The 25,318-nt window shown below is 39.4% G+C and overlaps 1 long non-coding RNA gene across 3 annotated transcripts in view; it reads right to left on the bottom strand.

Moving 5' to 3' along the window:
* LOC125987325 (uncharacterized) overlaps positions 1-25,318 on the bottom strand; it is a 120,552-nt gene that overhangs the window by 57,349 nt on the left and 37,885 nt on the right. Inside the window, exons 3-4 of one of the 3 annotated variants that reach the window (XR_007487978.2) lie at positions 5,408-5,627; positions 4,634-4,844 (exon numbers count right to left, since the gene is read on the bottom strand). The exons of 1 other annotated variant lie outside the window; for it this stretch is intronic. This is a non-coding gene — a long non-coding RNA (uncharacterized lncRNA). The remainder of the gene's footprint in view (positions 1-4,633; positions 4,845-5,407; positions 5,628-25,318) is intronic. One more of the 3 variants, XR_007487980.2, reaches the window with a different exon arrangement.

Genomic DNA, 25,318 nt, shown 5'->3' with positions numbered 1-25,318 from the left:
TTGAGACTCTATAGTGTCATTCTGTAATATTTTATCACTGCAAAGTAAATCAATGACACATTTTCCTGATTTATCTGACCGCACGATATTTATGAACTTGTCATTTGCCAAGAAGAAGAAGAGATTTATTACCACTGCATGTCTCCATAATGATCTTGCTTATTTGGGGGCAATTCATCCAATACAGAAGAATAATTAATAATAAAAAAAAGGCCTATCTGCTTAATGATGTACTAATGAGCATGCAAATCAGCCAGTATGTTCAAATTTGAGTCTTTGTATCATAAATGACAATATGACATCCAGACATATCGCTGAACAGAAACTCTCAAAAATACCGGGCGCAGTGGGATCAATCGAATTTCCCTCGATTAGCTGCTTAATTAAGCCTGCGACGGATGCCATTTGTGGTCAAACGAGGAATTACCACAGAGAGGACCCACTTAGCCCAATTAAAAGGCAGGAAATCAATAACAGTAAGCTTGTCCCTGATCAATAAATAAGGGCAATTTGAGGTCATGCTAGAGTATTTAATTGTCTGTAATATCTCAAAGTAGCGTGGGGATGGATTGGTGGGTTTAAACAAGGTTAACCAAAACTATCGAGGAGATCCGGCATGGACATATGATGGGGAATTTTTTTAAATAAGTTCGGAAGGGCAATCCGCGCCTCAACGGAGTTTAAAGTTGCATACCGATGCTTTTATAGCGGAGCGAAGGTCTCGGCAATGAGATGAAAATCCCGCTTCAATAAAAAAACAAGCAACTGATAACCCCCCTTTCCAATTTTTGAGTGTCTCTTTAAATATGAATCGTTGTTCAATTAGATAACATGCGCTGAGTATTAAATTGAGCGCATGCTGAGAGGAGCTTTGAAAAATTTGAAATGAAAATGAGTTTAGTGGTTAACTGATATTAAGGACTGTGAAGACAACATTTTTTTTTTCTCCAAAATCTCATTTGCAACTACACACCCAAACCGTTTGCCAACAACTTTAACTAAAAACAAGATTACAACATGTTGATTCCTGCAACCCAATAAAAACTAAATTAGGACTTAACACTTCCTAATAATGTTTGTATTTCTTTTCGTGCCTACTACAATGACACTAACTGAAGAAGTGCGTTAAAAAGCGTAAATAGCACCAAACTGACTCGGAATATATAATAGCTCCATCACCCACAGGTATTTTCTTTTTGCATATCAATGATTCTTTCCAATGCAATAACAAAGCTGTAAACTACTTCTCACCAGATGACACAACCATATAACATTATAATAATCCCTCAAGAGAAAATTCTACTTAGTCTTACATTTTCCTCAAGGGGAAATGTGAGTGAATTGGATTTCCCCCGTGGGGGATTATAATCAGGATAAATACAACATCTTCAAGTACGTGTAGGAGTGTCACTTTAGTAGATGTATTCTAATATTTGTTCAGTGTTTAACAAGGAGTTACATGAAAGGCTGGTGTGCCATGAGGGATCATTAAATGTGGCGTTATATGATTTTACTTGCAGTAAATGGTCTAAAATTTAACATCTCTCTGTGTGTGTCTTTATTCAATGAATTGAAGTACTGGGTACTTTGTGACCTGACTTTTTCTTTTTATATATAAAATCCATACAAATACAAGGCCAAAGGAGAAAAACTAGGAAGAAAATTTAGCTCATGCTTTACGTTTAATTCTGTATTTGAGCAGACAATGTGGAACCGATTAATTCCATTTCTATTCCTTTCAATGGGGGAAGATGATTTGAGATACAAGGTTATCGTATTCTGTAAGGATGTCAAAACAAAGTTGAACAAGGTTTGATTTGGGCTTTGTAAACACAAAAAATACAGTGAACGGAACAAAATAATCTCGTATTTCAAGGCCCTACTGGATGTTATCCACAGTACAGTGTGTCATTGAAAAGCCTAATGGCCTTGCCGCTGATCCTTCCTTTCTGCCTCACACAAAAATAGCATGCATCAAATATTTACAATATGACCAAGTGTCAGAAATATGGAGAAAATACAAATCGCGCCGCAAAGTCATTTCAAATATGTGAATGAAAGAGAATGAAGAAAAAGAATAGAGTCTGAGGGGTCCTATGCATCAGCGCCTTTAATATTGTGAGGCTATCCGCATGTATCGAAGCATGGCCTCTGATCATGATCAGGATCATCTCTCTGGATGTGAAGCCTTCTTCTCCTCCCCGTGCTCTTTCATCCATGCGGAATGTGAATTGTCTCCAAACCAAAATGCAGGCAGCTCATTTTTCAAAAGCTGCTCTCCCTTTCGTGCAAAGTTTCAAGGGAATGTTCCCCTCACGCGTGGACCACATTACATGACGCCCTTAATCCAATTTGGTTCCAAAGTACATTTCTTCGCGTCGTCTTTTTAATAGCATGTGTGTGCGTCGTGTGATAGTTCCGCTTGAACTCGTGTACACGCATAACTGAATTTGCATGTGCAAATGTGTCGGAGTGTGTTGTGTCTCTGCAATGATGACTTTTAGCTGCTCGCTATCTCGGGACTTTGTGATACGCTTTGCTTTCTCAGCATGGTTGAGTTCACACTCCCAGCAGTGGTCCAGTGTAAATGCAACCTGAACATGAAGTCACTTTGGGATTGATGAGCAAAAATGAGTTCTTATTGACGACGGGATGCAGCCGTACCGGGCCGATTAAGAGCTAACAACAAACCAATCAAATTGTTTTCAAGCGGGGACTCAATTAATTTTGACCTTTGTTGTGATTAGAGGGAGCGTTGAAGAACATTCCGGGCTTGTTACTCCAGGGTCATGTTACCCTGCCTTATTATTTTCATTTATTATTATCACTAATGGACTTCCCTTGGAGTAAAGCTTTTCACAACATTTTTTTTTTGCGAATGTAAAAGCAACATTAACACTTTTTAAATCCACCAAAGTACTTTTTGACACCCAGAGTCTAAAATGTGAAGTAATTGCACTAATTAAAAATATTTGCTCATTCCACAAGGTTTTGTCCTTGCTTGGAATGAAAAGATTCGGAATGTTACAACCTGTTCAAATTGATTTTGTACCGGTTTAAGGTTTCACCAAAGCTTCTTATCCTCAGAGGAGATAAATCTTATCAGAATGGCTGTTGTTGTTTTTTTTTCATTGCGGATTAGCGACTCATTTGTATTCCGTGTTTCTGCTGTGTGGTGTAAGGTGTACTTTTATAGCACACACCCTTGTCTTGTATAACACTAACTGTATTTGATCTGTTCTCAAAAAATACATATTCTATTTATTCTTGCTTATCTCTTTGAAAAGTGAGGCGCTTTTTCCATATTGTGAGTATCCCCCTGCCCTTGTCTCGTTTCACTGTAATCATTTTCTTGCCAGAGCGTAAACCATCCTTTAGCCAAATCGCTATTTCTGTTTTGTGCATTTTCCTTCAGGTGTGGGCGCTTTGCTATGAGATGAGAGAACCTTAATAGATAAAAAGCAAAAAAAAAAAAAAAATGGTGGTTCTGTTTAATTTAATTTAATTTAATTTAATTTAATTTAATTTAATTTAATTTAATTTTGTTTTATTTTATTTTATTTTATTTTATTTTATTTTCATTACAATTAGACTGGTAGTCGTAAAAGCTGAATCACACAATAACAAGTATTTGTCATTGGCAATTTCTCGCCATCCACACTTTTCAAATAATCCAGGAAATAATTTTACTGGATTATTTTACAATCCAATCATCTGTTGTATAATCTGATTTGTCTGACAATTTGATTCCAACAGAGATGAAACGTGACCCTGAATGTAATTTACAAGTGTGTCAAATGAAATTTTCATTTTTTTTTTTCTACAAGGAAGGAAAAAAAGCAAGAAAATGGGTTTTTCAAGATGAACTAGAATATGTCAAGATGAATCCAAAACAAACAAGCACTAGTGAGCTCAGGGCGGATCATACGAACGAGTAAACCTCAGCTCCTACGCACTTGTAGCATCCGCAACTTCCAATTAAGTTGTTTTGAACTTCAGTGCTTTGTTTTTCTGTGTGCATTGTTTTATTTTTTTTCTCTCTGTAAAGCCGCAATGCTGAATGTGGCATCATTAGTGGCATGTCTGTTACAGACTGTTTTCTCTTTTTCACTCATTCCGTCTCTGGCTTTTAAACTCCCTATGCAGCTTTTTTTTTTTTTTTGCTCACTTTGCTTTCATCCCAGATCAGAAGAACGCAGTCATATATTTAAAGTCTTTTGAAATAGCACATAAGTAGAGTGACAGTTGAAATGTTTCATGTTAGCTGACTTCTTGATGCTACTTTGTTGTCGTTTTTTGTCATTTATGATGCAGTAGAATTGTCATATTTTATCACGACTGAAAATACAAAAACATTTTTATCACTTACAATGGTGCATTGAGATGCAAGTGACCTGGCCCCAATTTTTTTTATTTTTTACTATGACTATATATATTACTGCCGTACTGAGAAGAGGGAGGAGCTGAGTCTTCTGTAAAGCATTTCTGTATATCTGACTTATCCTACGGCTAATTCCTTTTAATTCTATTCAACTTTCAAAATAAATTCCAGCCCAAATACGAATCAATGCCTAAGGTCGGGTCTGATGATTTTCCGACATGTGTTAATGTGAATGAAAGGTTTGCATCTTACCTCAGGAAACGCATACCTGCCCAGCCTGTGGTTCATCCTCATGTATTTTTCAAAGCGAACGGGATGGAGCTCTCTATTATTGATGGCTGACTGCTCGGCTATCTGTCCACCGCTCGTGTCACCCCGTTTTGAGCAGTTTAAGTTACACAGAGTGAATGAGATGGTTTTCAAGGGAATCAGCCTCTTGCATGGTCATAGAATAAGGAATTCCCTTCGGGAGACAGAAACATAGCTTTAAAATAGTGAATTACAAAGTTGTTTTAAATGATTCCAATAATAATGAAAATAATAATGCCCTATAAATAATATCTGACACGGATATGCTGTTTTACTATGCGTGAATATTAAATTCAAATGCAGTAAAATATGTATAAAAGCCCCCAGGGTCAAACCGTTGCTTTGAATGCTAAGTCGCTGACCTCCCGAAATAATGCAAGAATGGACCAGGCAGCTAGCGGTAGCTTAGCGACCAGTATGGTGAGGCCTCCGAGTACCCACTTCACTTTATATATATATATATATTAAAAAAAAGCGTGTTTGTGTATAAGCTTAGCAAGCGGTGATCCATGTAAAGTATTTAGAGGGAGAAATAACATGCAATTTAATTCTTACTACAGTAAAGTAAAAAAAAAAAAAGAGAGGACACGTGTTGTGGGAGATTAAAAAAAAATTGCAGTTGAATTAGATCAGTGCACACACACACACAAAAAAATCATGCCTCAGTACTTGTAGCATCTGTGTTCATGTCTGCCCACACACCGCCTGCACACACACCTGTGGTCGCCAAGGAAACAAATTCCCACCCCGTCCTTATTTTTCAGAATCCAAGTGACTCCTCTCTTCCACTGACACAAATTCAGCCTTCCATCCTCATGTCTCCTGAGGCTCACGGGACCTTAAATGGAGGTTTAATGAAATCTCCGGGAACGTCCTGTGGCTGGTTCACTCGGCCTCCCTTTCGCCAGGGGTGGTAGCTCTGTTCGAGCCGCACTTGCTAATTGCGGAGCCTCCGGATAAGTGATGGGATGGAGAAGGGTGAAGAGATAGAGGCACATGTTATTAAAGGTCACGTAAAATACTCGCGGCCCATTGCAAACAATTCTCTCGCCGATTAAAATTCAAATAGTTCAAATCTAATTAATTCATTTTAAATGTGCACATTGTTGATTATTGAGGTCAGATTAATTGGAATATTCTTGAGCTGCTGGAGACTATGCAAATCCTTATGAATACATCAACAGGCTGCAAGTTAATCTTTTTAAAACTCCTATTTTAGCCGATCTAGCTCTCCTGATGATTGTTGCCGCCACATGATGGGCTCACCTTGGCGCTCATCAAAGCGCAACATCTGTTTCCGCCCCCCGTTTTTATTAATGTTCTCCCTCGTCGTACCATTGGTGCCCACTTTAATTAGCACAATTAGGAGAAAATTTGCTCACCTGACAACCTCTACAAACATGATCATATGGAGCGCTTCTAATTCATCACCTATTAAAACAACCTGACTTTTAATATGCGATTTAAGCGTGTTTATGTAGCTGTTTTTTTTTTTTTGTAATCGGAAAGATGTAGACGCCAAATTTACAAGCGTCGGAGATGAGGCTGCTTTTCGACGCTGACTCATAGTTTTATGTCAGAGAGATCAGTTGTGGTGAAAGATTTCATTAAGATAAAAAAAACTTCTTCAATAGTTAAATGTATTCCGAGTTGATTCCAATTTCTTTTATGAAGAACTTTCTTGCAACATCATTTCAATGACAATTTGTGAACTATGCGGTGCATTCGTACTATTATTGTGTGGCATGGCTGAGCAGAGAATGAAGATTTTTTTTATTTATTTTTTTGCATATGAATAATCACCCAAGCGTTCTATTTCAAACCTCATTATTAATTTGTGGCATGATTGCAAATATCATGCGTAGGTGAGAAATAAGTTCGCAGAGTGTCGATGGGCTGAATGAAGACTCTCGGGTTGAATGCAAATGAAAGTCAGCGATGACAAGGGAGCCATATTTAGGGAAATGGAGACGGGCCCTTGGGGACCGATTGTGCCCGTGTTCGGGGATCAAGGGCAGCTATGCTCCACACGCCGAGCGTTGAAGCTGAACTAATGAGAATGTAATGGCCCTTCATCAAAGAATCAGGAGGCTTAGCACACATGATCAGCAAACCATCATCATTTTTTTGGACAAAATTTCAAATTAGTATTCAGAATTGACACATGCAGGCAGGTGTCCTTCACTAAGAAGATCACAATCATTAAATCCAGTCTAGAATCGCTTTCAAGTAAGGCTAGTATTCATGTTTGCTAGCTCTTTGTAAACAACCCATGTAATCGTTACATTTGGTGACGCAAGATGCACTCGACCTTCGGCAATGCTGCTGTGAAATCCCCCCATTGATAAATTGATGAACCTACTCGGACCAAAATAAGACATGGAATTTATTACCTGTCCAGCTAATTAAATGTTTCAAGATGTATGGCTGCAGTGGAGTGAGAGGATGAATAGCCAAACACGAGAAATAGATCAGCGCTGATCAACGCTTCCAAAAATTCCTCAACATCAGTTTGCAGGTTTGGCCAGATTGTTTCAAGGTTACCCCTCTCCTCATGATTCAATTTGTTTGGGTTCCCCCTTTTCCCAACCGAGCCCAGCAGAAGGAATGTAGACATGTAAATTGTTAATTTGGTAGCAAAAAAAAAAAAAAGACAACGCCTTGGGCCTCAGCTGGTGGAAAAAAAAAGCAATCCTCTTTCCATTAGGCTACTCTCCTGACTGCTGCACTCAAGTGATTCCTATTAGAGTTCAATTTAGAAGACGGTATCGCACTCAACTGTTTACCAGCCTGATTGAGACCAGATGACTTTGTCTTGCTCTAATTCATCTACGTCTCCTGCCCCCCCCCAGCCCCGATGGACTCTCAGCCCTTAAGACAACTTTTTCGCTTCAATTGACCTCACTTGAGTCCCAGAAGATCCCAGGTGCTTCCATATCTCGACGTAGGGACAAAACCCAAATATTTGACTAATTCCATGAACAAATGGATGAGCGCCGGGGAAACTATTACTAACTCACAGGCATCCAGCTATGCCCCACATGACGTTCGCCCGCTGTGATATGCACCGCTTGAACTGATCTCTGTCTGCCTCTTTCATCTGAGCAGACATCCCAGCTTGGGGGGATGGTTGGGAGGAACAAGAGAAAACTCTTGAGATGAAAGAAATCTAACCTGGGAAAGTGCTACTGACGGACGTAGATAGCTCACCATGTAGCCATTGCGTTGCATATTTGGAGTACCGTATTTTATGAACTATAAGGCGCACCGGATTATAAGGCGCACCTTCAATGAATGGCCCATTTTAAAACTTTGTCCATATATAAGGCGCACCGGATTATAAGGCGCACCTTCAATGAATGGCCCAATTAAAAACTTTGCCCATATATGATATATACATTTGGCCCGCGGACTTTGGACACGCCTGCTGTAGTGGCTCAATATTGATCCATATATAAGGCGCACCTGATTATAAGGCGCACTGTCGGCTTTTGAGAAAATTTGAGGTTTTTAGATGTGCCTTATAGTGCGGAAAATACGATATAAATGAAAGTAATAAAGAGACTGATGATTGCAGCCTTAATGAGCCCTTCATTTGAGACCAAAAGAGGGTAGAAGACAGCTACCTGGCATGAAAGAGGGCTCTAAAACCCTTGACATTTCCTTAACCTTTTTTTCGGAAACCCAAGTAGCCAAATAAATAACCGTGATTAACAAAGGAGATTTTACTCAGATGGTGTCTAATTTCAAGGTCAAGTTTGGTCTCTACTCGAACTCCTGACATATAATTGCGAAACCACGGACACTAAAATCAAACAACTCTGATTCAGTGAAAGGTGGTGATATAAAGTCCAACCACATCGATGTGAGCTGAGTTTGAGCGCTTAAAAGGGGTTGGACATGTTCAAGGCCATCACAAGCTAATTGCTCTTGGTGAGCATGGCAACATCAGCCGCTACAGTGAGCTTTCCTTCGCTTCATTAGCGCTGCTGTACTTTGATACAAACACGGCTTTCGAAAACAAGGTAATTAGTCCAATTGGAGTAAATAAACTATTTTTAAATATTCAAGCTGCTGACAATGGTGGGATAATCAAATGCTGAATTTGACAGACAAAAAAAACAAAACATCACATATCAAAACCATGATTTATCTTTTTGATTTATTTTGATTTTGTGGACAGGTTGAAAGACAAAATTGAGCTCTACGCTTGGACTTTTTAAACATTTAAATTTGAAAGCTATTTAAAGAATTACCTTGTTAAATCCCGTCAATGGAATCAATCATAGGTGACCTTTTACTGCCACCGTCGAGTGTGCAAAGCCTTGATTAAGCGTGCCACTGCTTGTTAGTCACAATGTCCCTCCGCTATTTTCCATCCTACACCTTCTAATCACAGCCAAACACTCAAAACATTTGCAACTTTCGTTCGCTGATTATCAACCTTTGCAACCTTCCGCAACTCAACAATCAACGTGTCTCCATTTTATGTCCATTGCAAAGATGACAACAATGGGAGAGGGGGAAGGAAAAAAATACAGCAAAAGACTTTTCTGAGGTCTGTTTGGTTTCCCGCAACCTCAAGTTTGCTGAAAGAATAGCTTGCAACCACAAAGCAAGGGGCCGCTTGATGTATGAGCCAGAGGATGATGTGTAAGAGATTGCCCAGGGTCTTCCTATCAAATCCAAAAAATCATATCAACACTATGACAGTGGCAGCCAAGGGAAGAGTGGAAAAGAGAAAAATGGGGGGAGCAGACTAGAATTCTGAAACAAACAAAAAAAAAAGAACAATGATTCATTCCACCAAAGCGGGTTCAAAACAAAGTATAGGTGGAAATGTTGAAAATGCTTTTAAAGAAGCTCTTATTTAAACGCTGAGCTATGATTGGCTACAGTCCCATAATTAGAGCCAAGAAAAGTTTTTTGTTGCATCTCGGGTCAACTTGAAGACGTTCAAGAAAGAAAAGTGCTAAAACAACAAGTTGACATTTAAATAGCAACCTGCTGAGAAGCTTGTAATAGCTGTTAATCTCCGTTATTGCTACAGCAGCCTTGAATCGCCTTTTTTAGTCCTCGATAACATTGGTGGACAAGTTCAGGAAGTGGACTCCACAAACTGGACTAACATAACAGACCAAAAAAATATTTTGTATCCTCCCAGGTCGAGGTAAAACCAAAGATTTTTTTTTTTTTTTTACAAAAATGCATCCATCCATGTTCTGCTCGCTAAAATCTTTTTTTGTTTTTACCCATTTGGTTTGCGTGTTCACGGAGTGAGTGACAGATAGTCAAGCTCTGCCTGGGAGATCCAAAAAGCCCTAGCGACTATGTCTGACGCTTCACTGATCCGGGGCGAGGCTTTTTATTTCTGCATCCTCCGAACGGACAGCTGCTCTGTCAGGTCACTCCAAGTCATGGCGACCTGACATGGCATTCCAACCTGAACAAAAAAAAAAAAAAAAAAAGCTGAACTACTGTAACAGAGTTACAGAAGGCTACAAGTATGTGAAAGTACACAAAGTTCCTCTGCGATAAATTTATGATTTTTAATGATGCTGAGTGCCAGGATGTAAACAGCCTGAAATAGTTAACGGCGGCTCTGAGCAAGGCCTTAGGCTCACTTTTGAGTTGAGAGGGAAAATTCCCAGAATTCCCAGAATAGCAGTTATTTTCAAAAAGATGACAGACAGCTCTTTCATTGCCGTATTGCACATGGTTGCCGTTGGAAACCGACACTCAGATCTTAATGACATTTCAATTTCTTTGCACCACAGTCATTAATTATTGTATTGCTCTTTGGAATAATTTTGCATTCATGGTCTAAAATAGCAAAGTTATTTTCTTTTTTTGAACACGGGAGCCAAAATAAAGAAACCTTCCTTTGGTACATTTACAAAACATCACTCAGATGAAAAATGGATTGCTTTCACTTTGATGTGATTTATTTGCAGCTGAGTCCAGACAACAAATTCTCTGCCTCTTATCTTTGTTTGCCTTCACCACGGGTTGGCTCATCAATAGTTGGCGGTTACAGCGGCGTTTGTGTTTGACAAGCCACAAATCATTAAATCATATCAATGAAGTTGTGACACGGGCTTTGTGTAAACTGAGCACTGGGCTACAATTTGGGCTTGCGACAGAAAAGTACGTCTCTTTTCTTCTAATGATTAAAATTGATTACGGGGGTCACGGTATTCATGGTATTCATTCCGGCGTGTCAAACTCATTTTTGTCGCTCGCCACACTGTACTCATTGTTTCCTTCGGAGAACCAGTATGACTGTCAAGGCCTTGTATTATATTCAATATAAGCTTCAAAACAAACTGATGAATAACTAGCTTATATTCAAATATTGAATGAATGTTAATAAAAATTGCTAGCAATATCTGTAGTTTTTAAAAGTGAAGATAATTTGCAATTTTAGTATTGATACATGAAGTCGATTTGTCTTCGCGGGCCATATAAAATGATGTGACCGGCCACATCTGGCCCTCGAACCTTATGTTTGACACCCATGTCCTATAATATTGATTTTTCTGTATAAACAACACATTTCCATAATAGTCCATTGCGTGACGGTTAAAGATTTTTTTAAAAACTTTTTTCATCCACCTAACCCTGTCTTTGGTGACACATCATTCTTTCTGATGACTGTCATTTTTTTTTCGAATCTAGTCTAGTCGAGCCGCCACTCTGCCTCCAGGTAGAGCAGCCCTCAGGGGGTCAGGGATCAAGGAAAGCGTCACACACTGACACGTCAGAAAGACTTTTCAGTCAGAATGGCCAGCTGCTCAGATGTGGACTGCTATTTGATCTTCACTCTAAACTAGTCACCAGCTGTATCTTAATTTTTTCAACATCTTCTCTCAACCTGATTTTTTGGAAAGGGTGCCCAAACAAAATACATGTTTTGCTGTTTTAATGATCACCCAAACGTTTGTGGAAAAAGGCCACCACGGTGTTATAATCACAAATTTATGGGCAGAAGGACCATTCAAGTTTCAATTTTGCACTTTGTTCTCCCACCCAGATTGCCGTGCTTGCTTGTCTTTTTTTTTTTTTTTTTTGGCTCGCTCCCTCCTCTTTCTCTGTTTCTCCATAATCCTTGGAGGCAGTGCTGACAGCAGAGGTATGATAGAGGAGAGCCTGCTGGAGCAGGGAGGGAAATGATCTGCTAATGGTACACTCGCTCCCAAAGGACACCTGCTTACACTCTACTACTCTGCTGAGCACTTAGCTGCTGCTGTGTGTGTGTGTCCATGTTTGTTTGTACAAGCGGCACTCTCATCTTTGTAGGGTATACACCTTTTTTCAATCAGCGACCCTCTGTTCTCTTCAACATCATGTTTCCATCCAAGCGGAAGTATCCCATCGACGGGACTCCTACAGGTGCTCGGAATTTCGATAACCAGTGCAATCGGGGCTCGTGAAATTAAACTAGGTTTGATTAAAATAATTAGAATTTGATTAGACACCCCAAAGCACTTAATAAGCATTCCTCACAGTGGCCAGCGCTCTGTTTTGTGGATAATAAACAATCAAGTAAATTGATTAACCCCCAAGCCGCGGTTTCATTCTCATTTCAGATATTTACACATTTGAGCTCATAGTTATTTCTAGAAATAAATTTAATCCCTTTGGACCAAGCATGCTGGAGTGTCATTTTAATGGCTTGCGAGAATCATGTTTTGCTCCCACAGCAACGATCCGTGGAGTTCCAACCTAAACTGGAAAATGTATGCATTATAGATCCCAAATGACAACAACTACTCCTCCAAGCGCTCGCAAGGTAATCTAATATTAATCTGTGTAATCATGAAATTGAATCCATTAAAGTAATACATCTTCTAATGTAATAACATAACAGGATGACTTTGGGAACCAATAAGGAGCAAGTAAACATCTTTAATCTGCGGCTGGAAAGTCACATGACATGAATCTGACACCAAGCATAGCTGGAACATATGTGCCTATAAAAATGAAAACATTTGGAGACTTCTTCTGACTTAAAGCCACACACTTGTCCAGTAAGGTTGCCATGGAAACAAGACTTTCTTTTATATCCAGATACGACCATAGTTGGAGTATGGGAGTGTAACTCAGGTGACGCTTATCTGGATGGAATTCAATCAACGGAACTTTTTCGCTCTAAAACATCCCATCTGAATTCACAATTGTAACTTTGAACTGATTCTTCTGTTTGTTCCCGTCACCGGGGAGCCCTGCTTGTTATTTTTGGAGGGTGCTGGTAATTAAGAGTCGGTGTGTTTGTTTGTTTTTAACACCACGGCAGATTTGTGTTTACACCAAAGTGGCACAATTAATGGATCAATATGAAGTAGAGAAGCGGCGAGCACTTTAGTCACGTTAACTTGGATGAAAATAAAAGTGGATGCACGTGAGGTGGATAGAATTACTTATGCAAATTATATGATGCCAGGTAAACAGGAAGTGAATATGTAATCTGTATTTTGGATGAAATATTCAACATGCATGGATGTGTGCTTCATTAAAACTTGGTGTTTTTTTATTATATTATGTATACATTATATTATATATATATTATATTTTCATATTTAATTTATATAGTATTTCATTATATATATATAATATTTATATTGGATGTGTGCTTCATTAAAACTTGGTGTTTTTTTATTATATTATGTATATATTATATATATATATATATATATATATTTATATTGTATTTTTTTATATATTATTTATATGGTATTTTATTATGTTTATTTTTATTATTTATTTTATTAGATACTATAATATTTAGACAATTTAAGCAAAAGTGGACAATTCCCCGAAGCACAGATAAATATGGGGTGCCACGGTCTCTGTGTGCCGCTCAGGTATGATAGATGAGGACGACGTGGGAGGCTGATTGTTCCCCCGCCGCCCCCAACTTCACGGAGGGCCGAGGTTTAAGGTCTCATCTCCCTGATCAGCGGGTGGTAGATGACTTTAATGAGTGGACGTAAAGGGCAACATGTGTCTGCGCACTGCAAATACGCAGCGAAAAAAAAAGATTGATGCAACAAAGCTTGATATTTAATTCCCCAGCAAAAATATCCAGAAGTCACTTTGCGTGTGTACGGCTCACCTCCCTACCACCGCGCAAGTCATCATCCGACAAAGCTGGATTTAAACTCTCTGAAGGTGACACGCTCAAAAGGCACAATCCTACACACGCAAATTACACATTCTCGCAAAGACATGAAAAAGACGGCAAGCAAATGAGGATTTGTCCATCCTCTTACCTCCCGCTAAAGTGCTCTATCTCCACAAACCACATTTGTTTTATTAATTTCATGTCACATCTCAGTTGACTCAAAAGTAACTTACTTGCCTCAACTTTCTATTTTTTTCATTTTCTCACCAACTACTTACAGAACAAAGCCTTACCCGCAATGAAGGAAAATGTGACTAAGAGAGGAAGAAGGCTGTGAGATTACAGTCGACTGCCGCCTCCTCATTTTCTTTTGCCCTTTAGATAATGTCAAGTTAAGTAAAAGACTGTAGCAAAGGTAGCCTAACCAATGATTTTGTCCTGTAACACGATTTCTCAGCTTAATATCGGAAACGACATGGAAAGGACATGTTGTAGCGGAAGAGTGCATTTGTCATATATTGAAAAGCTTCAGTCTACAGATTCTTCGTGACCTCCCCAATCAAGCCCAGCTCGCCACCATTTTCTTCACTGATTGTTACTCTTCTGCCGTCCGCATTTAATTGGCCACTTTTAGCTGTTCATCAGTGCATGAACTCGTTTTGGCCTCATCAGCTTCTATTAAATGAACAAGCCTATTCTCACATCTTCAACTGAACCTTATCAGCCATTCCAATAACCCAACAACCCTGTTTTGGTTTGACAGCGTACTTTGCATTTATTTTGCCGGAGGTTGTTGTTTTCCCCCCCCACTAGCTTTCAACACGTGTTGTTAATAACAAGCGAGTTATGTCGGAGGTTGTCACCAATGTCCGGAAAAAGGAAAATAACATTGTCTGGCGGGCTTGATTGTTTGTAGCTCAGGTTTGATCATTCAATGTAAGAGTGGATAACAAAGAAGCACAAAGAAGAAAAAAAATAAAATCAAATTAAGGGATGGGCATTTTGCTTTGAACGTTAGCTGTCAAACGTATTGCGGCTAACAATGAAAGGCTTTTCCAGAATAAAAACATTCAAACTTTTAACTAACAATTTAAAGAACTTACTTATCCTATACAGCTCCAACGCTACAATATAATTAGGATGTTTTTACGAGGCCGTTATTCACAATGACTTGAAATATATAATCGGAAGTTTTTATGTCTGTAATTATTCTGTTTGTGTGAATGTTTGGAGATTCAAGTTCAAGCTCACCTCTAGTGTCCGGAAAGTTAACGCCGGGGAAAAAATCATAAACAAGCTTCCTTTTCTCCGCTTCACATCTGTCCGAGTCTTGCCCTGATTGCTTTGCGGTTGCACTTTAATTGCCAATTAGTGGAGAGACCAAGACAGCAATCACAATAGGTGTAAGCGAGTGTGTCTGTGTGTATGTGTGTGCGTTTGTTTTGGTAAGCCGAGAAATTCTTTGTACGGGTCAACATGTATTTTTCAGATAAAGTAACCTCCTTTTACAACTGTCAGTGCTTGTAGACATGGTTATAATTCTATGTTTAACAACAACAATAATGCTGGTAGTATGAAAATAAATAGAATGAAAACATCACTGCAGTACATTTTTATAAGAATATAAAAAAAAAAAAAAATAGAAATGTTGCCGTGAATTCACATCGCCTTTCGATAACCGCACTGGTCGCAAATTCTTTTGTTCCAGTCTGACCTTTTCCGGCTCGATTTCCACCCAGCAAGCCTTAATTTGCCATGACTTTTATTTCCTCTCATGGGGTATCCCCTTAGCATGCTTATCCATGGGTTGGCATACGAAACGGGTCAAATACTAAAATTGGAATCAAGGGGCTCGATGAGAGCGATGTCAACAATTTTTTTTTGTACTCGGGTACCGAAAGCACGAGGAAGGTTTTGATTAACTTCATCCTAATGCCAATGCTGTAACTTACATTTGAAGTCAGATGGGACTTGAGTCAAATTTTGAGAGTCTAATGGCTTGATAATAAAAAAAAAGCCACAATGGGATTTATAGAGAGAGGTAAATAGCGTGAGAGAGATGGCGCGCACAACACGACAACTTGGCGTGTCAGTCAAGGAGATTGATGGAAAGGAGTCGGGCTCTTTGTGTTTCTGATTGCATTTGCATAGGAGTCACTCGAGTGAATTTCAATGAATGTGTTCATCAGCGACATGCAAATCGAGCATGATCATCCCAATAATTCATATCAAAACCTATATGGAGTATATTTCAAAATAAATGTATCAAAGTATCGTTACTCGCAGCAACAGCCGATACTGTTTTGCAATAAATCATTAAAAATGATTGTCGTTCATTTCATTTATTTTTAATAGCCTGGTCCTTGTTTTGCCCCTTTTTCACAAATGAACACAAATCGACTCTTTTGGCACTTTTTGATGACATATGACAGCCTTCCTTGAAAAAAAAAAATGGCTGCTTGAATGCACATTTCAAAGACTTTGCGTCATAATCGGAAGCATCGACCTCAGATGAAAGCTTCGCTTTCCATTCAAACATCCCCGCGCCGTCGTTTCCGATTCCTCTCCACGGTGACATACGTTCTAATCACCGGGTCACATTTTTTACGCTCTCGCCGACATCAAAAGGCCCACGTGGAGATGCAAAACAATCTCAAAAGACGCAGTGGAAAGAGAAGGGGGAGAGAAAGTGACTTCCTGGATCGGTTATGCGGAGGAGGAGAATAGCACATCTGACACCTCCTTCCTCGCCATGCCGACGAGATACGCTAACTCTGATGATGAATAAAGCAATTTCTTCAAACCCGTACTTACTTGTATCATGATATCATATTGCAACGCCAAAAGCTAGTCCTGCTTAAAGCTCCTCATTTTTTTTCCATATGTACCTGACGGTGCCTGCCTGCAGCACTGAATAAATGACACTGTTCTCTGGCTCATTACAAATGGATTCTGTACTGTGGTTCGACCTGCGGCGTTTCATAGCACAAACATCACAAACCGTGTCCGAGCTCTCCGTGGTGCTGAAATAACTTGAATTACTTATTACTTGGTATGGAAGGCATCGATTTTTCTATCGATTTTTGCATCGGTCTGCACATTACGGGATTTGAATCATCAAAGGCGAGAGCGGCTAGTTTCTGAGCAATTAATTCTTGGAAATTTATTTTTGTCATTTTATTTTCACTCATTTTCTTTGAAATATCCTTCGTACAATGAACCGCATATTCAATTAATTACCTAAAAAAAAAAATGAAGGTGTCAAAAAGGCTACAATAATCTCCTGTTCTTGGAAAGGCATGCATACACACACATTCACGCACACACACACACACACACACACGCCTAATCAGAGCCCACACACTTTGCCGTATCTCCACTTACACTCATTTGTAGAGCTGCTGGCTAGCTGAGGGAATAAAAAGAAAACACTTTGTGAGTTCTTTCTTGCACTACCTTGTCTTGCTTCTGCAATCTACCCAAGTGGTACATTCACATGTAACGGGTCACCTTTTTACCTCTCAGGTCCAAATATTACCCAGCACCAACTCTGCTAGCTTTGAATACAAGTACGCATACTTCCCACGGCACACAAAGTCGCATTTGTGATAAAGCGCCCAGAAGGCAAAGGTTCCCTCAAAGGAATGAAAATAAATAAAAGTGCACACGCACCCAGAAAAAACTTGAACTCAGCGGCATCCCCGTGAGAGAAAACATGTTTTGTCGTGAGAGTAAATATGGTTCCTGACTCTTTTGAAAGTCTATTTATACACGCTGAGCTGTAGGTTGAACTGTCACACGAGAGCGAGGGAGATGTCAGTCTAAAAATCGTCAAGTGACAACATTGAAATTTTCTCCAGGCAATTTGCATCTGGCTGATCCCCTAATTATGCTAATGAGCAGTTTTGCTATAATTTAGCACATTTTGTGGAAGAGAGTATATTTAGCAGGACTCGGTAATGGCAAAAATACTAAATAAACTTTTAGGCTAACACTTTTTTTTTTTTTTTAATTGCATTGGTCTTGTGTAATCTCTTCCAGCAATATTGTAATTTAATTTATAATGAAGCTAATAATTATTGATAAATATTAATTTGGGAAAAATTTGATTTTGTGACAGAATTTTACAAACAGCACAGATAAATTAATCTCTTGCACATTTCCACCTACTGTGTCAATTTTTTTTTGGCCGTTGTGAATAATCTCGACTGCTTGTGCGTGTGCATGCACACGAGATCACGACGCCTTCAAATTGATTAAACATATTGCCCCTAAACTCCCCCTTGCATAATGCGTGTGTATCAAGAATCTGAATAATTTAGTTCATTTTCAAAATATTATGCAAATAATGAGGAAAAGTTAATTATTTTGCATTGTAACCATGGCAACTGGATTTCTAATGCCTTATCTCTGTGGGGACTTTCTTTGAAATACCTTCTGGTGTGAGCAAGTTTGCTATTTAATAAAAAAAAATGGTTAAAGTTCAGGTTTTATCAAAATGTTCTGACCCAGTATGGTTTCATTGGAATTTTTTTTGGGGGGATTTGGTAGCCTCCAGCTACAAATCCAAAAATCCATTATGCAAATGCAATGCATTATTTTGCCTTTTTTCTGTCTTCTCATCACCCAAATTATTACTTGTGTCGTGTGGGCCTCATGCAGATGAGGCGCATTCCATATGCAACAACATACTTTATATTTTATTTGCCTTTCAATTTAATTTGTCCCACTAACGCTCTCATCCTCACACTGCCCCAGTTTGATGTATAATCACGCTTAAGCGACTAAATAAAATACATGCGCCCACTACTCTAAAGCTCCATACACACTGATTCTTTTATTTTCACAAAGCAGCAAGTGGAGGCACACGGAGAAACAAGTAATTGTGAGTAATCAAGTCTGTCTGCAGTCCTAATTACACTCACATCTGGCATTTAGTCACCCATGAGTTGCCAAACACGCCAGGATAAACAAACCCTTGGAGTCACTTCTTGCCCATCAAAGAAAAAAATAAAAAAAAAATTTGAAAAGAAAGAAATACACAGACGTGACGAGCCAATTCATTCTCTTCAAAGTGGCGGCAACAAGCTTCTTTCTCACTTGGGCTCTCTAAAAATTGCTATGCAGCAACGGAGTGTAGTAAAATAGGATGGAACTGCGAGAATAAAGACATTTCTGACTGCATGGAAAGCTTTTTGTTCAAGCTGATGTATTTGTGTTGGACCAGCAGATGATACAAAAACCTCGAATGGAATCACAGGTGGGAGGGGCAAACAAGCTCATTTTGAAGCTTCTTGCTGAGTAATTATCTTGAAATATTCAATGACCGTATTTTCTGGACTATAAGGCGCACCTAAAATTTTCTCAAAAGCCAACAGTGCGCCTTATAGGTGCGCCATATTTGGACCAAATCCCCAAATTTAAACTGGCCGGAAGCAATGTGTCATGAAATCAATCATAAGTGGCCCGCTGAAGACTTTGAATCATGAATCAAAAAGACTATGGATCATTATTTTGTGATTATAAAGTAATTTGTTGCGTCTGAAGTTGAAATAAAAAAGACAAAATGGAGAATGATTTGATTTGGAATAAAAATCTGACATGATGCATTAATGGTGTGCCTTATATAAGGACAAAGTTTTAAAATGGGCCATTCATTGAAGGTGCGCCTTATACTCCTGTGCGCCTTATAGTCCAGAAAATACGGTAAGTTGCATATTAAGAAATTCTAACGATAAACGCCGACCTGTGAATCCGTCTTGTTCGAGAACACGCTAAAGAATACGTGGACAACTCATGACAAGAATACGACAAAGACGCTCGAGGGCCCGTCGAAGGAACAACGGGACTGCTGCAAATCGGTCGAGCCGCGGCTTGTGGCGCCGGCTAATCAAATCGGAGCCGCTCGTCAAGCTCGGGCTGACACCGCAAGCTGCAGCAATTAGGGCCGCCTCGACAGAGAATGAGTTTTTTGCTCCGGGGCTGATTGACACACATCAGTTGGCACGGTCGCAACACTCACTCCGAAATAATCGGAACAGCTATTGTTTGCAACACATGGCGCCGATGCATTTCCAACTCTGAAATATGTGCAATCTGTGAATGTGGGAGATGCTTGGCGATAACTAAGGTACGTTTTACGAGCTTTGCTGGCCTGATGAAGAGGCTCAATTGGCCGGGCCGGTATTTCTGCGCGAGTGTACGAATGAGCATCTATTATTCACGATATAATTATGCAGCAAGCCACTTTGTCAGACAGTCAATCAGAATCTCGCTTTTCACTACGCCGCCTTTCGATGCACCACAAGAGTATAAACAGAATGAATAGAGCGTTTTTTTCTTCGCAGCGGATCAAAATGAGCACATTTCAATACCGTTGGATTGAAACGTCAAATGAGAGTTGTTGAACCATGACGAAGGGTCAGTACGGTGAAAGAAATACTCGCCATTTTTTTACTATGCTTTACAAAGTGAAGGGGAAAAGTAGATACTATGTGTGGGATGTGTAAACATAGAACACCGAGTTGGCCTTGGTGGAAGAGAATGTACGTCTTTTCCGCTTTTGGCTTATTTGTTTTTCCATCTGTCAAGCCCATCTGGTTTGGAGGATTCGAAAACAACTATTGCAATTTGTTTTAACCAAATTTGGTGGAGGAATCAAGCATGGGATAAAGAATAAACTATAATAAGACAGGGGAAAAAAGACATTTATAGAGAATGTGCATCTGTTGGTTAAATTACCAGAGCCACTAAAGAAAATACAAAATTGAACAAAACAGATAAGCCTAAACAACAAAAATGATGAAATGAATAGAATGACACAAAAAGCTAAAACTGAAGGTTAAAATTATTTTAAGCTCATTAAAGTCTTTGGTAATTGCCAAGGGAAGCCAAGAGGGACAAAGTTCAATAGCGTCCCTGCAGTATGAGGCGATAACCCGTTTCACTGCAGGTGTACGATGATAAAAGCGCTGAGTCATTCCATTGATCACCAATTAACGGCAAAAAAAGTCACCGCCATTGGCATTATGGCCGATTGAACCTGACTTTAGTGCCGACTCTCCAATTTTAATCACTTGAGTTGATACAAGTGATTAACGGGAAATGCTGATCATAAATCAAGTGCAAATAGTTTTGCCCCTTTTGTTCAATGACGAACGACATCTGAATATTTAAAAGGGGCAACACAAATTATACTTTATTGACTGCCGACTGAATCAATCAATAGTCAATAAGCCACACCCACATTTGCCACACAATCTGTCTTCTTTGGATTTTCCTTATGGATTCCATCGTCTCGCTATCTCGGAAGCTGAAAAAAATCAGTGTCATAAATCATGTCATTATTCAGCCGACATTGCCTTCGCCAGCCGTGTTTTGCACTTCCCGCATGTGGTCTTTTTTTCCAGCTACTACGGCTCCATCTCACATTTCCATGCATGTAAGGTTAATTGAACTGACTGAGATGTGAAAAGGTACGAGCGTGAGGGTGGAAAGATGTTCTCTCCGATTGACTGCCAATCATTCTCTTGCCTAAAGTCAACTGGAACCGAAGCCGGCTCACCCACGAACCATTACGAGGATGAAGAAAATGTAAGGTGGGATTTGTAGGTGGACTTGAAGAAAAATCCATTTCCATGCCGAGGTATCAATTAATGTCGCAAACACACAAAAACGGGATGTGAACGTTCTCCCGATAAAAATGGGACCTGTTTTCAACACACAGAAACTCTAGGCGGATAACTTCTAATGATTCCCTGTGAGACTAATTTAATCAAAATTAATGACATGGAAAATGAGAGGTTGAGATGGAATGGTGAACAAATGGCCGATCAAAACAGTCGGTGCATGCTGGTAAACAACTAAAAGGAGAAGAAAAAAAAAAGAAAAACTGCTCTCAGTGTGTTTGCCAGTCAAAGCTTTTCTAAATATTGACACTTTGTTTTTATATCTTACGTATGCTTGTGTGCATATTTACGCTCCTTTGAAAACAGTAGCGAATATTACGAGCGGCAAAAGCCGTATGCATTTGGATCAAAACCGCATGTTTGTACTGTAAAGTACTGAGAGAGAGAGAAAAAAAAAATCAAGCCCACTTTACTGTAATGATGTTGACTCGAGAATTTGATTTGAAAATGGGGGAAAGTGTTTTCAATAACCACGCTGCATAGCGAAGGAGAGCGGGAGAAAAGGAACACTGCTATGAAGAAAAAAAAAAAAAGGACAAGACAGGCGGAGGATGATGGATGCTTTGAACAATGTCGTTGACAAATTGAGTGTAATGGGAAGGTAATTTTCAATTCAATACATCAGTGTAACTATTGTGTCAGAGCAAGGGGCAACGATTTCGGTTTTAAACACAAAATCCTGATCAGGACTGATGCCGCAACAGTCTATGTTAAACAAAAAAAGCCACTACTATCATATTTGGAGCAGGAAATGATGTCACGTCTACCATATTTTCCGGATATAAGGCGCACCTAAAAACCTAAAATTTTCTCAAAAGCCGACAGTGCGCCTTATAGTCTGGTGCGCCTTATATATGGACCAAATTCCTAAATTTAAACTGGCCCGAAGCATTGTGTCATGAAATCAATCATAAGTGGCCCGCTGAAGACTATGAATCATGAATCAAAAAGACTATGATCATTATTTTGTGATTATAAAGTAATTTGTCGCGTCTAAAGTTGAAATAAAAAAGATAAAATGGAGAATGATTTGATTTGGAATAAAAATCTGACATGATGCATTAATGGTGCGCCTTATATATGGACACAGTTTTAAAATGGGCCATTCATTGAAGGTGCGCCTTATAGTCCGGTGCGCCTTATAGTCCGGAAAATACGGTAGTTATATTTGAATAAATTTCTAAATTCAATCCCATTGCTGAAACTTGAAACTGAAACTAATGGCTTCAATACAGACTGACAAATCAGCCCGTGTAACATCTTTTTTTTTTTTTTCCCGGATTGGTTTGCCAGCAACAACTTGAGTCATTTGCTTCGTTCGATAGCAAAATAATGGCGCATTGATCGACTGCGGACACATGAAGGCCAAAATCAAGATGACATGGATATTGGGTTTTCCTTGAACAAAATGTCAGTAGGGGAGTGGAGGGGGGTCTCTTCGATCATTCTGTGGCCCGCTGATCCACTTTGATACCAGTTTGCCCCATTAGTGCTTTAAAAATATCAGCAACAATGTGTGTGTGTATGAACTACACATCTTTGCAACTGTTTTTTTTCCGTCCCTGTACGAAGTCCAGGTAAGTGGCTGCTGATAGGCCCTCCTGGCATTTTCCCGTTTGTCTTGATTGACGTGCACCGTAAGAGGTGTCAAAGCAACGATGTGATTTTGACAGCGGGCCAGTGAGAGTCATCTTCATTAAATATCCGTCCAAGGCAGGCTTGGTGTTCAGGGTCGTGACGCTATTGTGAATTCAGAATGTTTTGGTTTTATAGCTGTTTACAGATTTTCTATGCTTTTTCTGCATCCTTTGTCTACAAAGAACAGCATAGCCACTTCACCGAGTGCTGGCTCTATATTATATAGTGGATGTGTTAACACAAATGCACATGAACGCAACAAACGCCTCGGGTCAGCATTGTAATCCTGTTATTCGTCACACGAGAAGTAAATACAAAAGCTTGTCAAGAGAAAACACGCACCTACACGAAGATAACTGTTTTGCATCATGTTGATGTCATTGTGCGGAGAATTTTGTATATTTAAATTAATTATGGAGAGAATTAAGAAGTAGTGAGCATAAGAAGCTAAATGGGGTCAAATGATCCAAATTGAAAATAAATCTTTGTAGTTAACTTAAACAGTGTAAGGTTTTACTTCGCTTTGGTGCATTTGTTTTCATTTTCGTTACATCAGACAGTGACTGATATTGATTTTTGGTTTATGCAAAGGCGTGCTAGGAATCTGTTCCCACAGCTGGAATTCCCGATCGATATCTTGGTACAATCATGGTGTAATGAAGCCGCGCTTGTAGATTTAGAAACGTTCTGCTTTTTAATTATGGAGAGAAATAAAATGGAGAATCTCACAATTTGCATGGATTTGATTGCATTGTTAGCTACGGCGAGGCAATTTGTCACTGTGTCACCCAAATATGATTTTTTTATTTTTACTTGCATATGGACTAATCAATAAAATTATGAGCAAAATATTTTGAATCAAATGAACAGTCGCAAAAATTTAATTCCCAGTTGAATTTCTTTTTCTAGCAGCTCCTACATTTAGCTAACCCATATTAGCAATACACCAAAACAAAAAAATATAGACAGACATTTCCAAACTGACATTGAGAGAACAAGGCATGCTTTATATTAATCAAATGTGGGTGGAACTGTCCCAAGGGTATTCCATATTTCAGGTGCTTTGTATTGCAACACCTTGTGTGTTTGATCCCCCCCCCTCCCCTCCCCTATCCACCACACCGGGACACTAGCTCCAGATTGATTTTAATCAGACCTGTCACCGGATCAATGCAAGTTTATTACCCCCGCAAGGAGCAGCAGCAATGAAGCTCTGCCCCCTTGGGAAGTGTAGTTTTACCAGCCTTCATACAACTTGCGAGCCAGCGAGCGTCCCTCAGAGACCGTCTGGCATGGGGAATTGCACTTTTTATTGTGCCTAGTAAATATCATTGTTATTCCTCCGAAAAGTGATGGATTGGCCAGTGATGCGGTTGTGAAATGGAATTGAAAAGTGTCCCATAACACAACACAACATAGCTGAGAGGACATTTGGGCTTTGTTGAATACAAAATGTCAAGATCAGACGCAGATAGACAAAAAAAGGAAGCACGTAACAGTAAATGCTATTTATGTGCGTTGCCTATCTTGTCAGCCTGGTGGGAGGGAACTGTCAGTTTCCCGGCCCGCCTGCCGAATATTTTGTCGAGCACTGATGTTTGAAGTGCTGCTTTTGATTTCTCTCATTGACCACCACGACTGTTTGATTAATTAACCAAACGGTAATCCCGACATAAACTGCCGACTTAAGCATTTCTGAGCACTTGTACGTGTGCCAGTAAACACACCATTTTACATGATCCCATTCTCTCGGGGTTTAAACAATTACAAACAAAACTACTATCGTCGCCATACTTCATCGTCCCTCCTGCTTTGTCCGATGATGTACGAGGTGAACCTAATACTGTTCTCAGCAACCCAATGTCCTGATTACAAACAATAATTCATTGTTACTTACAGTAATAAAGAGCTAATGGAGCCTCATAAATCTACTTGAAGTACTAACATTTAATCCCGAGGGGGGGGTCGCCGCTTGGCCCATGGAGAGCCCAAGCGAATCGAACAGAAACATCGTCGTCAATTCGTTACCATTCCAAAAAAATCTTTATTGATCCGATTCAAGAAAACTAAATAGTCAACCGAGGGAAGTGAGCTTAACTTTTATGAGTGATTAATTATGTCGCGAGTGCTTTTCATAGCATGGAGGATAAGTTAGAATATCATCCAAAAATGCCTCAT

This window comes from Syngnathus scovelli, chromosome 19 (assembly GCF_024217435.2).
Source record: "Syngnathus scovelli strain Florida chromosome 19, RoL_Ssco_1.2, whole genome shotgun sequence".
Taxonomy (NCBI): Eukaryota; Metazoa; Chordata; class Actinopteri; order Syngnathiformes; family Syngnathidae; genus Syngnathus; species Syngnathus scovelli.
The sequence above is the reverse complement of the archived record's forward strand: the minus strand, read 5'-3'. Positions and strand labels throughout refer to the sequence as shown.